This window comes from Gallus gallus, chromosome W (assembly GCF_016699485.2).
Source record: "Gallus gallus isolate bGalGal1 chromosome W, bGalGal1.mat.broiler.GRCg7b, whole genome shotgun sequence".
NCBI lineage: Eukaryota > Metazoa > Chordata > Aves > Galliformes > Phasianidae > Gallus > Gallus gallus.
In genome coordinates, this window is record NC_052571.1 from 2501 (window position 1) to 29255 (window position 26755).

General features: G+C 48.1%; 1 long non-coding RNA gene across 3 annotated transcripts; it reads right to left on the minus strand.

The window, feature by feature from the left end:
- Positions 1-9703: 9703 nt before the first annotated feature.
- Positions 9704-18264, minus strand: LOC121108232. Of its 3 annotated transcripts, XR_005842578.2 has the most exons (6): positions 16436-16493; positions 16009-16094; positions 15551-15710; positions 12069-12186; positions 11904-11966; positions 9704-10604 (listed from the first exon to the last, which is right to left on the minus strand). It is a non-coding gene; the product is annotated as an uncharacterized LOC121108232 (long non-coding RNA). The 3 variants fall into 3 exon arrangements; XR_005842580.2 differs by lacking the exon at positions 16436-16493 and adding an exon at positions 18233-18264 and having other exon boundaries at positions 11904-12186; XR_005842577.2 differs by having other exon boundaries at positions 11904-12186.
- Between the last annotated feature and the right edge of the window lie 8491 nt (positions 18265-26755).

The following is a 26755-nucleotide window of genomic DNA, read 5'->3' on the forward strand; positions in this document are numbered from 1 at the left end:
AACCCTAACCCTAACCCTAACCCTAACCCTAACCCTAACCCTAACCCTAACCCTAACCCTAACCCTAACCCTAACCCTAACCCTAACCCTAACCCTAACCCTAACCCTAACCCTAACCCTAACCCTAACCCTAACCCTAACCCTAACCCTAACCCTAACCCTAACCCTAACCCTAACCCTAACCCTAACCCTAACCCTAACCCTAACCCTAACCCTAACCCTAACCCTAACCCTAACCCTAACCCTAACCCTAACCCTAACCCTAACCCTAACCCTAACCCTAACCCTAACCCTAACCCTAACCCTAACCCTAACCCTAACCCTAACCCTAACCCTAACCCTAACCCTAACCCTAACCCTAACCCTAACCCTAACCCTAACCCTAACCCTAACCCTAACCCTAACCCTAACCCTAACCCTAACCCTAACCCTAACCCTAACCCTAACCCTAACCCTAACCCTAACCCTAACCCTAACCCTAACCCTAACCCTAACCCTAACCCTAACCCTAACCCTAACCCTAACCCTAACCCTAACCCTAACCCTAACCCTAACCCTAACCCTAACCCTAACCCTAACCCTAACCCTAACCCTAACCCTAACCCTAACCCTAACCCTAACCCTAACCCTAACCCTAACCCTAACCCTAACCCTAACCCTAACCCTAACCCTAACCCTAACCCTAACCCTAACCCTAACCCTAACCCTAACCCTAACCCTAACCCTAACCCTAACCCTAACCCTAACCCTAACCCTAACCCTAACCCTAACCCTAACCCTAACCCTAACCCTAACCCTAACCCTAACCCTAACCCTAACCCTAACCCTAACCCTAACCCTAACCCTAACCCTAACCCTAACCCTAACCCTAACCCTAACCCTAACCCTAACCCTAACCCTAACCCTAACCCTAACCCTAACCCTAACCCTAACCCTAACCCTAACCCTAACCCTAACCCTAACCCTAACCCTAACCCTAACCCTAACCCTAACCCTAACCCTAACCCTAACCCTAACCCTAACCCTAACCCTAACCCTAACCCTAACCCTAACCCTAACCCTAACCCTAACCCTAACCCTAACCCTAACCCTAACCCTAACCCTAACCCTAACCCTAACCCTAACCCTAACCCTAACCCTAACCCTAACCCTAACCCTAACCCTAACCCTAACCCTAACCCTAACCCTAACCCTAACCCTAACCCTAACCCTAACCCTAACCCTAACCCTAACCCTAACCCTAACCCTAACCCTAACCCTAACCCTAACCCTAACCCTAACCCTAACCCTAACCCTAACCCTAACCCTAACCCTAACCCTAACCCTAACCCTAACCCTAACCCTAACCCTAACCCTAACCCTAACCCTAACCCTAACCCTAACCCTAACCCTAACCCTAACCCTAACCCTAACCCTAACCCTAACCCTAACCCTAACCCTAACCCTAACCCTAACCCTAACCCTAACCCTAACCCTAACCCTAACCCTAACCCTAACCCTAACCCTAACCCTAACCCTAACCCTAACCCTAACCCTAACCCTAACCCTAACCCTAACCCTAACCCTAACCCTAACCCTAACCCTAACCCTAACCCTAACCCTAACCCTAACCCTAACCCTAACCCTAACCCTAACCCTAACCCTAACCCTAACCCTAACCCTAACCCTAACCCTAACCCTAACCCTAACCCTAACCCTAACCCTAACCCTAACCCTAACCCTAACCCTAACCCTAACCCTAACCCTAACCCTAACCCTAACCCTAACCCTAACCCTAACCCTAACCCTAACCCTAACCCTAACCCTAACCCTAACCCTAACCCTAACCCTAACCCTAACCCTAACCCTAACCCTAACCCTAACCCTAACCCTAACCCTAACCCTAACCCTAACCCTAACCCTAACCCTAACCCTAACCCTAACCCTAACCCTAACCCTAACCCTAACCCTAACCCTAACCCTAACCCTAACCCTAACCCTAACCCTAACCCTAACCCTAACCCTAACCCTAACCCTAACCCTAACCCTAACCCTAACCCTAACCCTAACCCTAACCCTAACCCTAACCCTAACCCTAACCCTAACCCTAACCCTAACCCTAACCCTAACCCTAACCCTAACCCTAACCCTAACCCTAACCCTAACCCTAACCCTAACCCTAACCCTAACCCTAACCCTAACCCTAACCCTAACCCTAACCCTAACCCTAACCCTAACCCTAACCCTAACCCTAACCCTAACCCTAACCCTAACCCTAACCCTAACCCTAACCCTAACCCTAACCCTAACCCTAACCCTAACCCTAACCCTAACCCTAACCCTAACCCTAACCCTAACCCTAACCCTAACCCTAACCCTAACCCTAACCCTAACCCTAACCCTAACCCTAACCCTAACCCTAACCCTAACCCTAACCCTAACCCTAACCCTAACCCTAACCCTAACCCTAACCCTAACCCTAACCCTAACCCTAACCCTAACCCTAACCCTAACCCTAACCCTAACCCTAACCCTAACCCTAACCCTAACCCTAACCCTAACCCTAACCCTAACCCTAACCCTAACCCTAACCCTAACCCTAACCCTAACCCTAACCCTAACCCTAACCCTAACCCTAACCCTAACCCTAACCCTAACCCTAACCCTAACCCTAACCCTAACCCTAACCCTAACCCTAACCCTAACCCTAACCCTAACCCTAACCCTAACCCTAACCCTAACCCTAACCCTAACCCTAACCCTAACCCTAACCCTAACCCTAACCCTAACCCTAACCCTAACCCTAACCCTAACCCTAACCCTAACCCTAACCCTAACCCTAACCCTAACCCTAACCCTAACCCTAACCCTAACCCTAACCCTAACCCTAACCCTAACCCTAACCCTAACCCTAACCCTAACCCTAACCCTAACCCTAACCCTAACCCTAACCCTAACCCTAACCCTAACCCTAACCCTAACCCTAACCCTAACCCTAACCCTAACCCTAACCCTAACCCTAACCCTAACCCTAACCCTAACCCTAACCCTAACCCTAACCCTAACCCTAACCCTAACCCTAACCCTAACCCTAACCCTAACCCTAACCCTAACCCTAACCCTAACCCTAACCCTAACCCTAACCCTAACCCTAACCCTAACCCTAACCCTAACCCTAACCCTAACCCTAACCCTAACCCTAACCCTAACCCTAACCCTAACCCTAACCCTAACCCTAACCCTAACCCTAACCCTAACCCTAACCCTAACCCTAACCCTAACCCTAACCCTAACCCTAACCCTAACCCTAACCCTAACCCTAACCCTAACCCTAACCCTAACCCTAACCCTAACCCTAACCCTAACCCTAACCCTAACCCTAACCCTAACCCTAACCCTAACCCTAACCCTAACCCTAACCCTAACCCTAACCCTAACCCTAACCCTAACCCTAACCCTAACCCTAACCCTAACCCTAACCCTAACCCTAACCCTAACCCTAACCCTAACCCTAACCCTAACCCTAACCCTAACCCTAACCCTAACCCTAACCCTAACCCTAACCCTAACCCTAACCCTAACCCTAACCCTAACCCTAACCCTAACCCTAACCCTAACCCTAACCCTAACCCTAACCCTAACCCTAACCCTAACCCTAACCCTAACCCTAACCCTAACCCTAACCCTAACCCTAACCCTAACCCTAACCCTAACCCTAACCCTAACCCTAACCCTAACCCTAACCCTAACCCTAACCCTAACCCTAACCCTAACCCTAACCCTAACCCTAACCCTAACCCTAACCCTAACCCTAACCCTAACCCTAACCCTAACCCTAACCCTAACCCTAACCCTAACCCTAACCCTAACCCTAACCCTAACCCTAACCCTAACCCTAACCCTAACCCTAACCCTAACCCTAACCCTAACCCTAACCCTAACCCTAACCCTAACCCTAACCCTAACCCTAACCCTAACCCTAACCCTAACCCTAACCCTAACCCTAACCCTAACCCTAACCCTAACCCTAACCCTAACCCTAACCCTAACCCTAACCCTAACCCTAACCCTAACCCTAACCCTAACCCTAACCCTAACCCTAACCCTAACCCTAACCCTAACCCTAACCCTAACCCTAACCCTAACCCTAACCCTAACCCTAACCCTAACCCTAACCCTAACCCTAACCCTAACCCTAACCCTAACCCTAACCCTAACCCTAACCCTAACCCTAACCCTAACCCTAACCCTAACCCTAACCCTAACCCTAACCCTAACCCTAACCCTAACCCTAACCCTAACCCTAACCCTAACCCTAACCCTAACCCTAACCCTAACCCTAACCCTAACCCTAACCCTAACCCTAACCCTAACCCTAACCCTAACCCTAACCCTAACCCTAACCCTAACCCTAACCCTAACCCTAACCCTAACCCTAACCCTAACCCTAACCCTAACCCTAACCCTAACCCTAACCCTAACCCTAACCCTAACCCTAACCCTAACCCTAACCCTAACCCTAACCCTAACCCTAACCCTAACCCTAACCCTAACCCTAACCCTAACCCTAACCCTAACCCTAACCCTAACCCTAACCCTAACCCTAACCCTAACCCTAACCCTAACCCTAACCCTAACCCTAACCCTAACCCTAACCCTAACCCTAACCCTAACCCTAACCCTAACCCTAACCCTAACCCTAACCCTAACCCTAACCCTAACCCTAACCCTAACCCTAACCCTAACCCTAACCCTAACCCTAACCCTAACCCTAACCCTAACCCTAACCCTAACCCTAACCCTAACCCTAACCCTAACCCTAACCCTAACCCTAACCCTAACCCTAACCCTAACCCTAACCCTAACCCTAACCCTAACCCTAACCCTAACCCTAACCCTAACCCTAACCCTAACCCTAACCCTAACCCTAACCCTAACCCTAACCCTAACCCTAACCCTAACCCTAACCCTAACCCTAACCCTAACCCTAACCCTAACCCTAACCCTAACCCTAACCCTAACCCTAACCCTAACCCTAACCCTAACCCTAACCCTAACCCTAACCCTAACCCTAACCCTAACCCTAACCCTAACCCTAACCCTAACCCTAACCCTAACCCTAACCCTAACCCTAACCCTAACCCTAACCCTAACCCTAACCCTAACCCTAACCCTAACCCTAACCCTAACCCTAACCCTAACCCTAACCCTAACCCTAACCCTAACCCTAACCCTAACCCTAACCCTAACCCTAACCCTAACCCTAACCCTAACCCTAACCCTAACCCTAACCCTAACCCTAACCCTAACCCTAACCCTAACCCTAACCCTAACCCTAACCCTAACCCTAACCCTAACCCTAACCCTAACCCTAACCCTAACCCTAACCCTAACCCTAACCCTAACCCTAACCCTAACCCTAACCCTAACCCTAACCCTAACCCTAACCCTAACCCTAACCCTAACCCTAACCCTAACCCTAACCCTAACCCTAACCCTAACCCTAACCCTAACCCTAACCCTAACCCTAACCCTAACCCTAACCCTAACCCTAACCCTAACCCTAACCCTAACCCTAACCCTAACCCTAACCCTAACCCTAACCCTAACCCTAACCCTAACCCTAACCCTAACCCTAACCCTAACCCTAACCCTAACCCTAACCCTAACCCTAACCCTAACCCTAACCCTAACCCTAACCCTAACCCTAACCCTAACCCTAACCCTAACCCTAACCCTAACCCTAACCCTAACCCTAACCCTAACCCTAACCCTAACCCTAACCCTAACCCTAACCCTAACCCTAACCCTAACCCTAACCCTAACCCTAACCCTAACCCTAACCCTAACCCTAACCCTAACCCTAACCCTAACCCTAACCCTAACCCTAACCCTAACCCTAACCCTAACCCTAACCCTAACCCTAACCCTAACCCTAACCCTAACCCTAACCCTAACCCTAACCCTAACCCTAACCCTAACCCTAACCCTAACCCTAACCCTAACCCTAACCCTAACCCTAACCCTAACCCTAACCCTAACCCTAACCCTAACCCTAACCCTAACCCTAACCCTAACCCTAACCCTAACCCTAACCCTAACCCTAACCCTAACCCTAACCCTAACCCTAACCCTAACCCTAACCCTAACCCTAACCCTAACCCTAACCCTAACCCTAACCCTAACCCTAACCCTAACCCTAACCCTAACCCTAACCCTAACCCTAACCCTAACCCTAACCCTAACCCTAACCCTAACCCTAACCCTAACCCTAACCCTAACCCTAACCCTAACCCTAACCCTAACCCTAACCCTAACCCTAACCCTAACCCTAACCCTAACCCTAACCCTAACCCTAACCCTAACCCTAACCCTAACCCTAACCCTAACCCTAACCCTAACCCTAACCCTAACCCTAACCCTAACCCTAACCCTAACCCTAACCCTAACCCTAACCCTAACCCTAACCCTAACCCTAACCCTAACCCTAACCCTAACCCTAACCCTAACCCTAACCCTAACCCTAACCCTAACCCTAACCCTAACCCTAACCCTAACCCTAACCCTAACCCTAACCCTAACCCTAACCCTAACCCTAACCCTAACCCTAACCCTAACCCTAACCCTAACCCTAACCCTAACCCTAACCCTAACCCTAACCCTAACCCTAACCCTAACCCTAACCCTAACCCTAACCCTAACCCTAACCCTAACCCTAACCCTAACCCTAACCCTAACCCTAACCCTAACCCTAACCCTAACCCTAACCCTAACCCTAACCCTAACCCTAACCCTAACCCTAACCCTAACCCTAACCCTAACCCTAACCCTAACCCTAACCCTAACCCTAACCCTAACCCTAACCCTAACCCTAACCCTAACCCTAACCCTAACCCTAACCCTAACCCTAACCCTAACCCTAACCCTAACCCTAACCCTAACCCTAACCCTAACCCTAACCCTAACCCTAACCCTAACCCTAACCCTAACCCTAACCCTAACCCTAACCCTAACCCTAACCCTAACCCTAACCCTAACCCTAACCCTAACCCTAACCCTAACCCTAACCCTAACCCTAACCCTAACCCTAACCCTAACCCTAACCCTAACCCTAACCCTAACCCTAACCCTAACCCTAACCCTAACCCTAACCCTAACCCTAACCCTAACCCTAACCCTAACCCTAACCCTAACCCTAACCCTAACCCTAACCCTAACCCTAACCCTAACCCTAACCCTAACCCTAACCCTAACCCTAACCCTAACCCTAACCCTAACCCTAACCCTAACCCTAACCCTAACCCTAACCCTAACCCTAACCCTAACCCTAACCCTAACCCTAACCCTAACCCTAACCCTAACCCTAACCCTAACCCTAACCCTAACCCTAACCCTAACCCTAACCCTAACCCTAACCCTAACCCTAACCCTAACCCTAACCCTAACCCTAACCCTAACCCTAACCCTAACCCTAACCCTAACCCTAACCCTAACCCTAACCCTAACCCTAACCCTAACCCTAACCCTAACCCTAACCCTAACCCTAACCCTAACCCTAACCCTAACCCTAACCCTAACCCTAACCCTAACCCTAACCCTAACCCTAACCCTAACCCTAACCCTAACCCTAACCCTAACCCTAACCCTAACCCTAACCCTAACCCTAACCCTAACCCTAACCCTAACCCTAACCCTAACCCTAACCCTAACCCTAACCCTAACCCTAACCCTAACCCTAACCCTAACCCTAACCCTAACCCTAACCCTAACCCTAACCCTAACCCTAACCCTAACCCTAACCCTAACCCTAACCCTAACCCTAACCCTAACCCTAACCCTAACCCTAACCCTAACCCTAACCCTAACCCTAACCCTAACCCTAACCCTAACCCTAACCCTAACCCTAACCCTAACCCTAACCCTAACCCTAACCCTAACCCTAACCCTAACCCTAACCCTAACCCTAACCCTAACCCTAACCCTAACCCTAACCCTAACCCTAACCCTAACCCTAACCCTAACCCTAACCCTAACCCTAACCCTAACCCTAACCCTAACCCTAACCCTAACCCTAACCCTAACCCTAACCCTAACCCTAACCCTAACCCTAACCCTAACCCTAACCCTAACCCTAACCCTAACCCTAACCCTAACCCTAACCCTAACCCTAACCCTAACCCTAACCCTAACCCTAACCCTAACCCTAACCCTAACCCTAACCCTAACCCTAACCCTAACCCTAACCCTAACCCTAACCCTAACCCTAACCCTAACCCTAACCCTAACCCTAACCCTAACCCTAACCCTAACCCTAACCCTAACCCTAACCCTAACCCTAACCCTAACCCTAACCCTAACCCTAACCCTAACCCTAACCCTAACCCTAACCCTAACCCTAACCCTAACCCTAACCCTAACCCTAACCCTAACCCTAACCCTAACCCTAACCCTAACCCTAACCCTAACCCTAACCCTAACCCTAACCCTAACCCTAACCCTAACCCTAACCCTAACCCTAACCCTAACCCTAACCCTAACCCTAACCCTAACCCTAACCCTAACCCTAACCCTAACCCTAACCCTAACCCTAACCCTAACCCTAACCCTAACCCTAACCCTAACCCTAACCCTAACCCTAACCCTAACCCTAACCCTAACCCTAACCCTAACCCTAACCCTAACCCTAACCCTAACCCTAACCCTAACCCTAACCCTAACCCTAACCCTAACCCTAACCCTAACCCTAACCCTAACCCTAACCCTAACCCTAACCCTAACCCTAACCCTAACCCTAACCCTAACCCTAACCCTAACCCTAACCCTAACCCTAACCCTAACCCTAACCCTAACCCTAACCCTAACCCTAACCCTAACCCTAACCCTAACCCTAACCCTAACCCTAACCCTAACCCTAACCCTAACCCTAACCCTAACCCTAACCCTAACCCTAACCCTAACCCTAACCCTAACCCTAACCCTAACCCTAACCCTAACCCTAACCCTAACCCTAACCCTAACCCTAACCCTAACCCTAACCCTAACCCTAACCCTAACCCTAACCCTAACCCTAACCCTAACCCTAACCCTAACCCTAACCCTAACCCTAACCCTACCCTAACCCTAACCCTAACCCTAACCCTAACCCTAACCCTAACCCTAACCCTAACCCTAACCCTAACCCTAACCCTAACCCTAACCCTAACCCTAACCCTAACCCTAACCCTAACCCTAACCCTAACCCTAACCCGCGACCAAGTAGCGACCAAGTCCAACCAGCGACCAAGTAGCGACCAAGTAGCGACCAAGTAGCGACCAAGTAGCGACCAAGTAGCGACCAAGTAGCGACCAAGTCCAACCAGCGACCAAGTAGCGACCAAGTCCAACCAGCGACCAAGTCCAACCAGCGACCAAGTAGCGACCAAGTCCAACCAGCGACCAAGTCCAACCAGCGACCAAGTCCAACCAGCGACCAAGTCCAACCAAGTCCAACTAGCAACCAACTAGCGACCAAGTCCAACTACTGCCCAACTTGCGACCAAGTCCAACCAGCATCCATCAGCTCCCAACGACAACTAGCATCCAAGCTTTGCCCAAGTACAACCAACTACCATCCAACTGCAGTTACACATGACCTGCAACTCTTCTACTCCAGGCACTTACCTGTTGCACTTACCTTGAAATGTAATCCAAACAGGAGCAGAAAAACGTGAAAAACACTTACAGCAACAGTGACACACATACTGCTTTATTATAAGGCGAAGTACAGCACATACACTCAGTTTCTTTACCTCAGTCAGTACAAAACAAGTACACATTTCAAAACACAACACGCTCATAATTGCAACGATGAGCAGCAAATGCCAACACCACAGAAATATTCACTGCAACGTAACATACAGTAACATGGCGCATGAAGTACAATCTCAGTACAAACTCAAAAACAAGAATACGACACACACGGTACACATCGTAACTATTGACTCCAAAATACATCAAGAAGGCGGAACAGATGCAAGTTCAAAATACATGCCGACATTATGTAACAATGCACAGTGTACAAAAAGCCAACACAGCTGCAAACGTGCTTCACAATTGCAGGACACGCAAAGCAACAATACTCCAAAAATTTATTTACAGACAAAACATCCAATTATTCATTACACATCAACAAATCATGTACAGATGCAGGACACAAATCCAAAATACAATTCGAATAACATCTCACACGGGTAGAAAACACATTAAATGCAGTTCAACAAATACCTTTCTAACACATGTTTCTGTCTCAAAATGCAACTCCAAAATGACACATACAAGCATATTCAACACTTCTTTACTACCACACAAACACACCATTACAACAAAATGCAGTAATATTCAGCATATATCAAAAAAATCCTTTACACACTCCAATACATAATATGTACATACACCAAAATGACAATATCTCACAACCACAGTAAACACCATAAACATACAGAAACATGCTATACAACAAAGAATCCATAAAAGTAAAAAACAACAAGCCCAATACTGCTCATATTGAACACGCATCAAAAATCCAGGAAAGCACAGCAAAAGCAGCACAGATCTCAGCCAGCACAGGAAGGAACTCCACTCCAAACCTGAAACGCAAAGACAAAAATAAAATAAATGCCAAAGTAACAATATACCACAAACCCTCATCTACAAGCAAATTGAAAGCAAAATTGACCCAACCTCATAACTAAGACCAACGTACACCCAACTTAGGAAAGCCAAACTCCCATACCCACGCTGAAATCAGCGCAACAGTCAGACCGGCCACAAAATAGGCACAAGTCTCAGAGTGGCCGGGAAAGAGCACAAAAGGCCTCCATCCGACGGCCATGCGTCGGTTACGGGGTTGGGTTAGCCCTGCGCTAGAGACAAACAAAGCAAAGCTAACCCAACCCGGTAAGCGAGGCGAAGGTAAACTCAAATTTGAAAAAGCAAAATACAATACCTGCGCTGAAATCAGCGCAACAGACAGACCGGCCAAAAACTGGCACAAGTCTCAGAGTGGCCGGGAAGGAGCGCAAAAGGCCTCCATCCAACAGCCGTGCGTCGGTTATGGGGTTGGGTTAGCCCTGCGCTAGAGACAAACAAAGCAAAGCTAACCCAACCCCGTAAGAGAGGCCAACCAAACTCAAATTTCAAAAGCCAAACTCCCATACCCACGCTGAAATCAGCACAACAGTCAGACCAGCCACAAAATCGGCACAAGTCTCAGAGTGGCCGGGAAAGAGCACAAAAGGCCTCCATCCGACGGCCGTGCGTCGGTTACGGGGTTGGGTTAGCCCTGCGCTAGAGACAAACAAAGCAAAGCTAACCCAACCCCGTAAGCGAGGCCAAGCTAAACTCAAATTTGGGAAGCCAAAATACTATACCTGCGCTGAAATCAGCGCAACAGTCAGACCGGCCAAAAATCGGCACGAGTCTCAGAGTGGCCGGGAAGCAGCGCAAAAGGCCTCCATCCGACGGCCGTGCGTCGGTTACGGGGTTGGGTTAGCCCTGCGCTGGAGACAAACAAAGCAAAGCTAACCCAACCCCGTAAGCGAGGCCAAGCTAAACTCAAATTTGGGAAGCCAAAATACTATACCTGCGCTGAAATCAGCGCAATGACCAGACCGGCCAAAACTCAGCACTGGTCTAGGATTATTACCCCCAAAAACCAGAACATGTCACCATGCAACCCGAGACTTGCAAATACAAAATACAGTCACCATGACTCTACATGGCACTTGAAGCCACACTTAACATCAGTGAAAAGGAAAGGCAACTGGGGGTATGAGTTAATGCTCAGCTGAACGAGAGCTAAGAATGGGCCCAGGAGGCAAATGGGGCCGAAGGCATCCTAGCCGGCATGGCAACCACTGGGGCCAGCAGGAGGGGGGAGGTTATACCTTGCTGTGCTCACCACTGCTGAAACTGCACCTGAACGGCTCTGTTCACTTTCAGGCCCCCTGCTGCAACAAAGACATGTGCCCTTGAACATCTCCAAATGATGGCAACAAAACTTGTGATGGGTCAGAAGTATGAGTCTTAAGACCAGCATCTCGAAGACGTACGTTAGTCCATTCCAGAGAACACGACTCCCACGGAGAACTTCATTGCACTCCACACAGACTGCACAGCTCTTCTGAATGGAATCTGTTTCACCTCTTCACACAAGCAACGAACAAGACCCTAGAAAATGCCAGAAATACTACCAGAGCGCATTTAAAATACACAAAGAAAAAACCTCATTCTCACAAAGTGGGGTCGAGGGCTGCAGTGCCCTGCTGACCTAAGTGGTGGACTCACCGCCCCAGGCACTGTCAGAGACACATCAGCAAGAGAAGCTAAGAAAAATGCTTTAGCACCCTGTAGTACCAACACAAAAGGAAGGATGGGTGAAGCACAGGATCTAGCAGATCCCTTCCACCTCTGTGATTCTATCATTCAATGACACAACACGACAATCAACAAAAACGCTTCAGAACATTTATTGACCACGCTCTCCAGATGACCACGGCAGCTACGCACTACAACAGCTCCACGCTTCACTATATAAATAGAAGACACACAACCAAATGTCAAGACAACAGATGAAACAACTGAAACACAGCTACTGTCCAAAACCAACACCTATTAACGCAGATCCAAAGCACGACCAGGACTGAAGACCAATGAAAAGACAAAAAAAAAAAAAACATAAGCTAAGATGAGATGCTACGGCATAATCAAAACAAGCAATAATTCACACAACAGCAAGAACTTGATGCACTATAACCAAGACAAATACCATCACTACACACATTGACAAAGATGGCAAAATACAAGAAGACCAAACACCCAATGCTCCAAAGAAGCCCACAGTTGCACTACACAACACAGCAATTGAAGATGAGCAACTCAAAGAATAGAAAAACATTATTACACAAATCACACCAAGAAAAACATGACCAAAAAAAGACAATAGCATGACAAAGAAGGAAGACCGATAGCAAAGGCAGTAAAGTCACAGATCGAGAAACTGTTTCAAAAACCGAGACGGAAACCCACACACAAACAGATTACACATGCATTAGTAAGAAAACTTACTGAGTCCATTAAGAAACCTAAAACACCGTCTGCAACAAATCCACACACGCTAACAACGAAAGCTGGAAGTAACCCCAAAGAACATGAGACTGACAGCTGAGCCCAACAACAAGATGCAACAATTCCAGACATGATTATTTCAAGTAAAAGTTTTACTACTCATTCTACAACACATTCTAAGCATACACCTGTTCATAAGAACCAATTCAATGTAGCCTTTAAGGCTGAAATGCACACATACTTCAATAATCAGAACAGCACTCAGCATTACAATTAGCATAACCCTTCAAGATCAACACTCATTAAGCGTAAAGAAAACCAACTACAATGACATTCACAATGATTACATTCAACTCAAACTCACATCCCCAACGCACCCAATCCCAGCAAACGCAAACTAGTAGTAAAAGCTAACACAAACACAGAAAACGAAGGCAACAACCACAGAGGACAAAACTCTGCATGAAAACCAAGACAAAAACAGGCACAGCTAAATGTCTAACAAGACACACACGATAAACGCAATAAAACAACAAGCGAGCAAAAAGTCAAAGACGAGGCCAAAAGAAACCACTAACAGAAAGAAAAGAACAAGGCGCAGAAACTGCAAAGACTGACAATTCATGCAAAGAAGTCAACAAAGGAAAAGCAAAACAACAACAGAATAGAAAACCAAGACAAAAAACACCATGAGAGATCAAAAACCAAGCTAAGAACGCAACACTGAAGAAGACGATGCAACAAATGCAAACAAAAAGCAATCACCAAACACAGAAAAACCAGTAAAAGAGAAAGCCCACAAAAACGTAACACAAAAACTGGCAAAAAACCAAACTAGAACAGGAAAAAAAACCTAAAAGCCAAAACTAAGACACCCAGACCAAAGTAATACTGAAAACAAATCCCCACCAAAAAAGATAAAACAAATGTAAACCACAGCCACTATAAGCTAACCCTTAGCTAAAAACAAAAAGAAACCTCTGAAAGCCTACAAATAAAAATGGACAAAAGACAAATTAAAAAACCACCACCAACAACAAAAACAACTAATCACACACACACACCACCACATGCAAGATACAACAATAACAGCCATACAAACCAAATGCAAATAGAAAAAGAACAAAACCCACCAACCACAATCAAAAATCCCATCCAAGTAAAGTTACCGCACAGGCACAAACACAACACGAAGACAAAACACCCATAAAACCTAAAACAAAACCAAAGAGAAGCCCCAGAAAAACAAAACACAAAAGCCAATGCAACAATGAAGCTAACATGCAGGAAAAGCGAAGGCAAAAGCATGGAGAACCAAAAAAATAAGAAACAGGCGAAGAAAGCAAAAATGCATCCAAAAACCAAGGAAAGCACCCACAGAAAATTAATGCAAAAGCCAAAACAAGACCCACAAAACACAAAGACAATGACTACAACAAACAGAAAACCAAGGAGAAACTAAACCAAAGGCAAAGCCAAAAGCAAAACACAACACTGAACAAAACAAAACATAAACACAACACAAACAGCATGACAAAACAAATGGGAACCACTCACACGACACTCAAAAACAAATCACAAACAACAGCACAGAAAAACAGAAAAACAGGAAAACATATCTCAAGGGAAACCTAACCACAAAACACACCAACAGAGAACAAAATCTGAAAGTAACGGGAAAAAAAAACAGAAGAGGACTAAAAGGGAAAAGACCAAGTAAACACCCACAGAAAAGCAAAAACCAGCAACGCTCCTGCAGAAGGCAAAAACCAAAGCACCCTCAGAAAGCAAACCAACACAGCACAACAGAAACACAAAAGACAACTACAGGCAATGCAGAGTGGAACACCAAACGGAACCCAAACCAAATGCAAAAACTATCACAGTGCACAGCACAACATCAAACCGAACTGAATGCAAAACCCAGGGAAAAGCAAGACCGAAGAAAGAAAACCAAAACCAAACGCAAACGCAAACCAAACACGCAGCACAAGCAAAGAACAACCAAAACTGAAGAAAAAACGCTCACACAGCGCTAAACATCAAAACGCCACCAAAGAACAACAAAATCCAACACCGAAGCCAACAAAACACCAAGGAAAAACTGAACCAAAACATAAAAGGACAACACACAAGGAAATCCAGAGCTAACGCAAAGGACAACACAGAAACACCCAGAGAATACAAAAGCAAAGGTGAATGATACAACAACCAAAACAAAGGCAAAAAAGACAAAACCAAAACACCTAAACAAAACTAAAACAAATGCTAATAAAAAGGCAAGCAAAACAGGCACAGAAAGCCAATACAAAGGTAAAGGGAACAGGAACAAAAATCAGGAAGAAAACAAACAGAAAAAGACCAAAACCTGTAGAAAACCCCACAACGCAACAAATACTCCAGGAACTGCTTATACAAGGCCACGATACCTAACAGCAAAAAACTCTACTACAGACAATGCACTTACCTCTTAGGATGACCACCTTCAACTCAAAGCAAGCACTCGAGCCTCTCAAGGACACGAACCTTTCTGTTTCTTCCCACATACCTGAAGAGCTCCAAACTTCACAGTGGGCTTCTTAACCCCCGCAGGAATGCCACAGCTCTGAACGACCGCCTGTCCAACACTGAAAACGTTAACAGCTGAAGCCAGCACATACAAGCTTGCCCCTTCCACAAATACGCTTTCTACAGCAGCAACTGGAAAACAACATCCCTCCTTCCAAGCCCAGAAAGCTGCTGACTACTCAACTCACTGCAGTAATGCAGACATCAACAGTCACAAAACATTCCTAATCTACATCAACTCAAACAACAACCTTATGTCTACTTAAAAACAATCGCCCCCCCTCTTCTAAAGCAAACCAGGAGCACATCACAAGCCTCTGCCAACACCCACCTCACAAACTCCAGTTTGTAACCCACCTGCTGAAACCACAAACCGACAGAGGGCACTCCCGCTTCACCCGACAAACTGAACAACGCTCCGCTGCCACAGACGATCAGATATCCTGGGAAGAAAGAAAACAGGAAGAACAGTCACACTGAAATAGCAGCAATAAATAAATAAAACAATACAGAGTGAGAAGTGCAAGCACCAAAAACCACACCAGCGTGCCAAAAGCCCAGTGCATCAAGACTCCATAACACAACATAATAAACAAATTAGGAGAAGCATCGCAACAGCTACAAAAGCCTCATATTCTGAGGCTAATAAGAAACTCACCTGAGCGCTATAGCAGCCGCTCCCGGGGAGCCGCTCCGGCAAAGCCCCGCAGGGACCGCCCCGGCAAAGTCCCCCGGGGCAGCTCCGGCAACGACCCGAGAAAAGGCAAATCCAAAGAAACCCTACCTGACACCGGAGGAGGACTCCCCACCATCCGCCCCGCACCGGAGCCGCCGACGGACTGAACTCCCTCGGCTCAAACGCGGCTTTTCAATGCGGGCGGAGGGGCGGAGCCAATGACGTCACAAACGGAACGCGCGGCGCACGGCCGGGGGCGGGGCCGGCGCGCTGAGACGATCGCCGTACGGGACGAGGCGGTGCGGTTTAAAGGGGCCGAACGCTGAGACAACAGCGGGCGGGGGACCGACGGCGGGGGGAAGCGCTGACGGCGACGAGGAGGGCGTCGACTGCGGGGGGGACGGAGGCGAGGGGAGCTGCGGCAACGGCTACGGCTGCGGCGGCGAGAACGCCGACGGTGACGCCGCGAAGACGGCGGGGGGGCGCTGCCGGCGGAGGGGCGGCGACTGGGCGGCTGGACGGGGAGGACCGGCTACGACGATCGGCAGCCGATGCCGACAGGGGCAAGGGACCGTGCCAGCACGATGGAATGACTGTCAGTCAACCCCACCGTAACTTCCCACGGTGAACGACAGCAACGCCAAGGCTCCATGGTGTATTCCAAAGACAATATGCCCCTGCAGAAACAGGCTGCCCGTGCCCTGCACGGACGTACTCTTCTTGCAGTAACAAACATACTACACAACCGTGCCTCACAGATAGTACTTACTGGAGTTAACTACAGCTGGCAACCCCTTACAACTGCTCTCCCCCACAGCTTAGTACTGAAGCCCATCTTGTTTAATATCTTCACTGAGGACCTACATGAGGAGACTGAATATAGCCTAAGTTTACACACAACGCCAACTTCAGAGATACTACAGATCTGCCAGACAGTAAGGAGACCCTTCAGACACATCTAGATAAGCTGCTGAGACAGGCTTTGCCCTCTTCTACCACAAAACAAACAGTAACAAAGGGAACAGCCATAAATTTCACATCAGACTTGATCACACGTAAGGAAAAACATATTCTCTCACAGAGCACTCATGCGCAGCAATGGCCTGCTGAGGACCTGCTGAACTCGCTGTCCAAGGTAGTGTTCAATAGACATCTAGATGACATGCTACAAGATATGGCTTAGTACCTCCTGGTACTAATGTGGACGGCATCACAACTGAACTGCATACTCTTCTACATCCTTCCAAACTCTGTGATTCTACAACGACACAGTTCTATACATACTCTAACACAAAACCACAAAACATCAGGGATTGCAAAGCACCTCCACAGGACATCTAGTCCAATGCCTGAACTGGAGCAGGAACGCCTAGAGCGGGTCACAGAGGAACAAATCCAAACAGGCTATTAAGGTCTGCATAGAAGGAATCCCCACACCTTCTCCTGACAGCCCGTACCTGTGTTCTCTCACACTCATGGTAAAGAACACAGATCTCAAATTTTAAGCAGAACCGGCTCTGTTCAATCCAGCACCCATTACCGCTGCTCGTGTCACTGAATGTCACTGACAACAGTGAGCCGCAATTCTACTCACACCCAGCTGTCACAGAGTTATCTAGATAGATCTGTGACTGCGACAGGAGGGCAGGATACTCACGGCCCACCCACCCCCCCCCCCCCCCCCCCCCCCCGGCTTCCCAAGAAAAAAACCCAAACAAAACAGCGGCAACAATCTAAGAAGGAGACCTTATTTTACTAACGACGATGTTGCAAGGCAACAGGACACGATATAATACAATAAAACTGGGAATAAGGAAAATAAATCAAATGAAATGAGAGAGAGCAAAAGAGCAATACAGACAGAGAGACAGAGATTCAGAGAGTTTCCAAAACCGAAAGCCCTACTTGATGAAGGCGCACGGCTTGGAACCACACCCACTCGTCTTCCTAGCAGCAAGCAAAAGTGAAAAAGACCGTGCGCAACCAGATGACGTATCTTCTGTGACGTATCTACCTTCTCTGACCGTGAGGTCCTCTGGGATACGTAGTTCTTCTCTTTTCTCCGTGATGTTATGACGTGGAATACCAATAACCAAAAATCATAAAACCATGACATTCCATCCCTTATTCTACATCTTTATATCATGCTTAATACATACACATAGAACTACTGACTGCACTCCCCCAACATCAAATGCCCTTGTGGTACACATTGAACATCCCCCTCTTTCTGCATCACCCACCAAGTGGACCCAGGTCCCTGGGCAAAAACAGTTCCACGGAGAGGTCTGCCCTTTCCAGAGGCTGGAAGGACCCAAACTGCTCTTCCCAACATGCTCTTTACATGTACTACAGGGATCTTATCTCCTTCTACACTGTGTACGGAGCTGGATTGCGTAGCACCATCACGATTGATAGATCCCCTAGTGTTGACCAACCAGGTGGCTTCAGCCAGATGCTTCTCCCGGTGCTTAAATGTTCCACCGCCCATTGCTATCAGCATAGTTCTTAAGAACGCACTGTATCGTTCAATCTTACCGTAAGCTGGTGCATGATAGGAAATATGATAAATCCACTCAATGCCATGTTCTTTGGTCCAAGTATTTATAAGAGAATTTTTGAAATGAATCCCATTTTCTGATTCAATTCTTTCTGGGGTGCCATGTTGCCACAGAACTTCTTTCTCAAGATCTAATATGATGTTTCTGGCGGTAGCATGGGGTACTTCCTATGTTTCAAGCCACCCAGTGGTCGCTTCCACCATGGTGAGCACACAACGCTTACCATTGCAGGATCGTGGCAAGGTGATATAGTCAATCTGCCACGCCTCCCCATATTTATACTTTTGCCATCGCCCCTCCTCCCAGAGAGGTTTCATCCTCATGCCTTCTTTAATTATGGCACGTTTCACAGTCATGAATAACCTGTGCAATAGCATCCGTAGTTAAGTCCACCCCTCGATCTCTAGCCCACTTATATGTTGCATCTCTTCCTTCATGGCCCGAGGTCTCATGGGCCCACCGAGCTAGAAATAATTCACCCTTGTTCTGCCAGTCGAACTCTATTTGACCCACCTCAATTCTGGCAGCCCGATCTACCTGATGGTTATTTTTCTGTTCTTCCGTAGCCCGACTCTTGGGCACATGAGCGTCTACGTGATGGACCTTTACAACCACATTCTTTATTCGGGCAACAATTTCTTTCCACAGTTCAGCAGACCAAATAGGTTTGCCCCTCCGGTGCCAGTTATTTTCCTCCCGCTGCTGTAACCACCCCCATAAGGCATTCGCCACCATCCATGAATCAGGATAAAGATAAAGCACTGGCCACCCCTCCCCTTCAGCGACAACTAAGGCTAGTTGGACAGCCTTTACCTCTGCAAATTGGCTTCATTTTCCTTTTCCCTCAGTGGGCTCTGCAACTTGTCGCACGGGGCTCCACACAGCACCTTTCCATCTGCGATGCTTCCCCACAATACGACACGATCCATCTGTGAACAGGGCATATTTCTTTTCATTTTCTGGTAGTTCATTGTACGGTGGGGCCTCTTTAGCATGTGATACTTCTTCTCCTGATGATGCTCCAAACTTTTTACCTTCGGGCCAGTCCATGACCACCTCTAAGATTCCTGGACGACTGAGATTCCCCATTCAAGCTTGTTGTGTAATTAATGCAATCCACTTGCTCCAAGTGGCATCGGTAGTGTGATGGGTGAAGCGAACCTTTCCTTTAAACATCCACTTCAGCACTGGCAGTCGAGGTGCCGGGAGGAGCTGCGTCTCAGTACCGACTGCTTCGGAAGCAGCCCTAACCCCCTCATACGCGGCTAAGATTTCCTTCTCAGTTGGAGTGTAGCGCTCTTCAGACCCCCTGTATGCTCGACTCCAGAATCCCAGGGGTAGGCCTAGGGTCTCCCCTGAGCTTCTTTGCCACAAACTCCATCCGGGACCTTTCTCTCCAGCATCAGTGTAGAGGATGCTCTTTACATCCTGTCCCGTCCATAATGGCCCCGGGGCCACGGCATGGGCTATCTCATGTTTGATCTGCTCAAAAGCCTGCTGCTGTTCAGGACCCCATGTAAAATCATTCTTCTTTCGCGTCACCTGATATAGAGGGCTTACTATGTGGCTATACTTTGGGATGTGCATTCTCCAAAAGCCCACTACACCCAGAAAAGATTGTGTCTCTTATTAATGGGCAGAGACATGGCAGTGATTTTTGTCAATCACATCTGCTGGGATGTGACGGCACCCATCTTGCCACTTTATACCTAGGAACTGAAGCTCCTGGGCAGGTCCTTTTACTTTGCTTCGCTTAATAGCAAAACCAGCTTGCAGAAGAATTTGGATTATTTGCTCTCCTTTCTGAATTGTATCCCACTTTTTCATTGCAGGCTGCAGAAGTTCTTTGTACGGATACCTTTCCCTCACAGCTATTAATATTCGGTCCCAGAGGGTTGCAGCTCCATCCAAACATCTACTAATTCCCCTGTCAATGGATTTGTCTCTGGCAATGTCTCCTAGTTGGCGGGCTTCGTTACCGTCTAGAAACAAGCTACTGGCCCCACTATCCCAACAATGAAGCAACCAGGTGACAATACTTTCATTCAAGCATTGTTCAAATTCCTTCCTTCTGCTTGGGATTTCAGTCATCTTGACAGGTCGATGAACAGTAATAGAGATCTCCTCTTCATCGCTCTCCTCTTCATGCCTCTTAGTTTTTGCTTTTGTCTTTCTTGGTTCTGAGGAAGTCCCCTCGCCTCGATCTTCCTCTACCTCCTCCTCCACTTCTTCTTCTTCTTCTTCTTCTTCTTCTTCTTCTTCTTCTTCTTTTTGCTCTAGACGCGAGGACACCCGCTTCCATTCCTTGCCTTCTACAGGGGCTACTGACACTGTTACTGGTGTCTGCTGTGACTGATCAGCTCTGACTTGGAGATTTCCCCCTTTGGCTTGCACCTCCGCTCGGAAACTCTCTCTCTCCAAAATAGTACTATACAGAGCGTGGTAGGCACAAGCCAAACCCCAGATAAGCCATAATTCCTTTGATCTATGTAAGCTGCGCCGTCCCTGACTCAAATGCTGGCTCAGTTTCTCGGGATCCCACAGATGTTCAGGAGTGAAATCCCATGGCAGGGCGGGTCCCCACGCTTCTAAGATTCTTCCTAAGCCTTTCCATATTCCTTGCCAGTCATCATTCTCTGGTCTTGGAGGAGGCTTCTTCCACTTAGCACAAATGAAAAGGAATAAATTCAAGGATATTGATAACATGCATACAAGTACGAGCACTGACTCGGTATTTGAAAAACGTTTGACAAACTGAGAGGGAAGCCTGGAAACCGGTTCGAAAGTCTCAAAATTCAAATTATACCACATTGCATAAAGCCACCAGGCAGCTGCCTTTATCAGTGCCCTTATTGGGTTATATATAAACAGAATTCCACAGCAAGACATCAAGAGGTTAATTATAGACCGGTAACTGCCAAGGAACATGATAGCTTTTAATCCCTTATACAGTGCTCTGACAATAAAGAGCAAGCTCATAGCTGGTATCTGCTAAAGAGGGGGGGAGGGGGGGGGGGGGTGAAGATGAAAAAAGAAAAGAAAACAAATGGAAACCACTCAGTACTGTGTCTGGAGTTGGGCAGACTGCCCAGGCTATAATCTAATCCATGAAGGTCACACCAACACCAGCAATGCCTTGTAGTCTCACAGTCTGGCTTAAATAAATCCTTTTTTCCTACTAACGTTAAAAGCTTCAGATTGCCTGCATTCTCCACCAAAAATTTGTCACAGAGTTACCTAGATAGATCTGTGCACGTGAAAGCGGGGCAGCAGGCTCGCACCCCCCACCCCCCTCCCTCCCCTCGGCTTCCCGAGAAAAAAAAAAACGGAGCAGTGGCAATGATCTAAGAACGAGAACTTATTTTACTAACTACAATGTTGCAAGGCAAGATGACACAATATAATTCTATCTAATTGGAAGTAAGGATAATAAATCAAATGAAACAAGAGAGAGCAAAAGAGAGAGAGAGAGAGAGAGAGAGAGAGTTTCCAAAACCGAAAGCCCTACTTGATGAAGGCGCACGGCTTGGAACCACACCTGCTCCTCTCCCTGGCAGCAAGCAAAAGTGAAAAAGACTGCGCGCAACCAGATGACCTATCTTCCGTGATGTATCTTCCTTCTCCGACCGTGAGGTCCTCTGGGATACGTAGTTCTTCTCTTTTGTCCATGATGTTATGATGTGGAATACCAATAGCAAAGGTACAAAACCATGACACCAGCCTAGCTGTATTTATATACATGAATAACGTCACACCTCAGACACCTTGAACCTAAAAACTACACAGAGAGGAGAAATACTCTGAACCTACAAATCATGCCCCGTCTAATACACCACGGAATGCCGTTGGCCTTCCAGGCCACGAGCGCACAGTACTGGCTCGTGTTCCTCCTCCCGTCCTCCACGAAGCCCGAGTCCCTTTCAACCACGCTGCTCTCCAACGGGGCGCTCCCCAGCCTATAACGGTACCTACGGTTCTTCCCACATGCAACGCTCTACTATTGCCCTCAGTGTACTTCATGAAATTCCATCCCACCCAACTCTCCTAAGGCGCTACATCACACTACATGTCAGCAAAGCCTTCCGGCTTCTCAGGCACTCGTTCCGATTTTCTGCCATCGGCGTTCCTGATCTTGCTCTCTATTCCCTCACCCAAGTCATTAACGAATATAGTAAATACCACCGGTCCCATTACCTATCCCCAAGGGACACCGCTAGACACAAGGTGCCAACTAGACTCCGTCTCATGCGCCAGAACTCTCCGGCTTCTTCCCTTCAGCGGCTTCACGATCCGCCTCGCTATCTGATCACCCGGACCACGCTTGCATAGTTTACCTGCAAACGCGCCATGCGAGACAGTGACGAATCCTACACTGAAATCAATATAACCACAGGCACTGCTTCACCGTGAGCTCTCCAGCACATGACGTCATCATAAAAAGCTATCACGTTCATCAAAAAGGACTTCCCATCTCTGACACTGTGCCAACTGCGTCTAAAAACACTCTTACTCTCAATACGCACGATGCTCTGCGTCAGAGTATCGCCCCACACAACTCCCTCAGTGTACTTTAGGACTCCACACAGAGTTCGATGTGATTGGAAAGGCCTCTCACAGCCAACATGCATAATCTGGCACAATAGGGCCCAAGCCGATAGGGTCCTTGTGTTGCACATGCTCGTTCGCAGCCCGAAACACTAATGGAACACCTCCTGGAAGGTGGGGCCAACGCAAAACAGCTCAGGTGCAATCAATGTGACTCAATGACAGGAAGGGGCGGAGCCAAGACCCACCCCCTCCCAAACCGCATTTAAGAGCCGGACGTGCAGGGGTACGCATTTTCCTGGAGATCCCTGCCAACCTATGACCTTCTGAAGGTAAACATATTCTCTTTTGTTTCTATACCACAGATCCTGGGCTTGGCCTTATACTTGTTTGATGCAAATTGTGATAACGCTATCAGGCTGTCATTAGTATGATTTTTATCAAGGCTGTTCATCAGTACGCTTGTATCAGAAATAGTGTGGACAGCAGAAATAGGAAACTAATTGTCCCCCTGTACTCAGCACTGGTGAGGCTGCGCCTCCAGCACTGTGTTCAATTTTGGGCCCCTCACTGTCAGAAACACATCGAGGCCCTGGAGCGTGTCCAGAGGAGGGCAACAAAGCTGGTGAGGGGTCTGGAGCACAGACCTTATGAGGAGCGGCTGAAGGAGCCTGGATTGTTCAGTCTGGAGAAGAGGAGGCTCAGGGGAGACCTTATTGCTCTCTATAACTACCTGAAGGGAGGTTGTAGTGAGCTGGGGGTCTGCCTCTTCTCTCAGGTGACAGTGATAGGACTAGAGGGAATGGCTTCAAGCTGCGCCAGGGAAGATTCAGGCTGGACGTTACGAAATACTACTTCTCTGAAAGGGTGGTCCGGCACTGGAATGAGCTGCCCAGGGAGATGGTGGAGTCACCGACCCTGGAGGTGTTCAAGGAATGTTTGGACGTTGTGTTGACAGACGTGGTTTAGCGAGAACCGTTGGTGACGGGAGAATGGCTGGACTGGGTGATCCTGTGGGTCTTTTCCAACCTTTGTGATTGTACGATTCTATGATCATCTTAGACAGTTGCACTTTTTCTTCAGCACCAGACATGCCTGTTGCTTTCTGCAACAACGATGTTAGCCGCCTGTGTTAGGCCTCTGCGCTCGCTGACCGATAGCCTGATCAGGGCCAAATGACGGCAGACGCACACCAATATGAGCAGCAGCAAAATGGCATTTATTCACTACTAAACACAGCTTATATACAGTTGTAACTACATAACTGTGCTGTCACGTCCCACCCTGATTGATTCGCACCAGATAACATTGTGCCTTATTTGGCCGTTTCCACATTCTTTTCTCATCTTTCTTCTTCTCCTGTTTTCTCTGCATCAAGGTCAGCACGATAGCACTGTCTCTCTGTGCTTAGGGAGAGGCCTGTCCCGTACATCCCGTGCCCCCGCAAGACGCGTACTACAACATCTCACCCTCCCTAAGCTAAATACTACTTACACACACGCCTAACCCGTACATCGCGAAGCAGCGCAAAACGCCTAATCCTAAGTATATTTCAGCACACTATTCCTACTACTTTCTTCTACAATTCTTAAGCAAACATCAGAGCAACAGGGAATCCTTTCCCGTGCTTGGCCAAGCCTTGCCCCGTTACAGCACGAACGCAACAACCTAAACCCTTCTACAGCCTTTCACGCAATCTATGATACTCAATCCGATGGTCAAAAGTCTTTTCCATCATTCGTTGAAGGAAGTTCTGCAAGCATCCTACAAAGCATAGAAGACAGATTAGAATACATACAGAAATTGCAAGCCCTGTAGCAAAAACCTTAAGCAATTGCTTTAACCATGAACCCATTCCCCCAAACAGTCCATCCAGCCAGCTCCTAAAGGGATCACGCTCTTCTTTAATCTTCTCCGTATGTTCTTGTGTCCATTGTAGTTGTTTGCGACACGCTGTGATCACCAGGGACACCATAAACATCAGCAATATCGGCAGTCTCAGCGTTGCAGGTGTGGTACTCCTCTTAATGAGTACTTCTCCATCCCATCATCTGTCCCTCGATTGATCTGGAGTTGGCTTCGGTTTGCCAAGGAAGAATTTCTGTAGAAAAACTCGCACCTAGACTCAGTTTTTGCAGATATGTTGCTTATATCTGGCATTACTTTTCACAATGGTACCCACAGAATTTCCCAGATTCATGATGTTTAACTGCCGCATACACAACAACGGATACCCTTTAGCAAGCCCTTCCTGCGATCAGGAGGCCCTGACCGGCCTCCCCCAGAGGGGCATTGTGATCTAACGTGGCCATACTGGCCGCATCGGAAATACAGTCCTTGCTGCTGCAGCGATCTTTGCTGTCGCGGGCCAACAGCTGTGACTATAGCTGTGGCTAGCCCTTCATTAGTTAAAAGAGCCACCTTGAGCTTATCTAAGACATACTGAATAATTTCCCTCGGAGTATTAAGCATACTGGGGCCAGCTCGTAGCAATGACTTAACAGTGTCATACAATTTCTGTTGCAGGCAGTTGATGATCATTGGCCCTTGGGCCGGTTTCGGGAGATGAGACTACTCTACAGCAGCTAAAAGCCTGTCTGAAAAGCTTTGAAAGGACTCATTCAGGCCCTGGGTAATATCTGTGCACGGAGCAGGTGGTTCGGCCTTGTGCACAAGTTTATTAAATGCTTCCACCATTGCATCTGTGGCTGCTATTAGCTCCCCTGGCCTTAGTTTCTCTAACTGGCCCTGGGGCGAAGCCACTCCCACGGCCCTTCCCGAAAGCCGCTCGATGCTGGTCCCATGCAGGGAGCGACCCGGGCCGACCCCTGCCGCCCCGGCACGCCCCCCCCAATTCAGCCATCCAGTCCGTCGCCCATAACGTATATTGAACCAGCCTGAGCACCATACGCATTAAGTTTGTGATGTCACAGGGGAAAAGAGGCCCCAGTGCAGTCAAAGTCTGTAGTGCATGTAACATCAGAGGCGATTTCAGGTCTCTTCTATCCTTAAATTCCACCAGGTGTGCAACACCTCCGGGGTCAGGCGGCACCCATTCTGGACCACGATCACTCACAATCACCGGGAATGCCTCTGGAACTATACCCTTCCCCTCAGCCTCCGATCTAATCCAATTCCAGTTCGTCATTTGATCCGTCTCCTGCCACTCAAAGCAAGTCCCTTCTTTCTCCTCTACACTATCACTCGCACTACCGCCCCTGGGAGTGACCGGAGACGGTAGCCTATGCCCTCTGTCCCCATTGGACGGACCTTTCGCCTGCTCCCTCCCCATGTGGGCAGTAAGTTGATCCTGCCCTTGTAG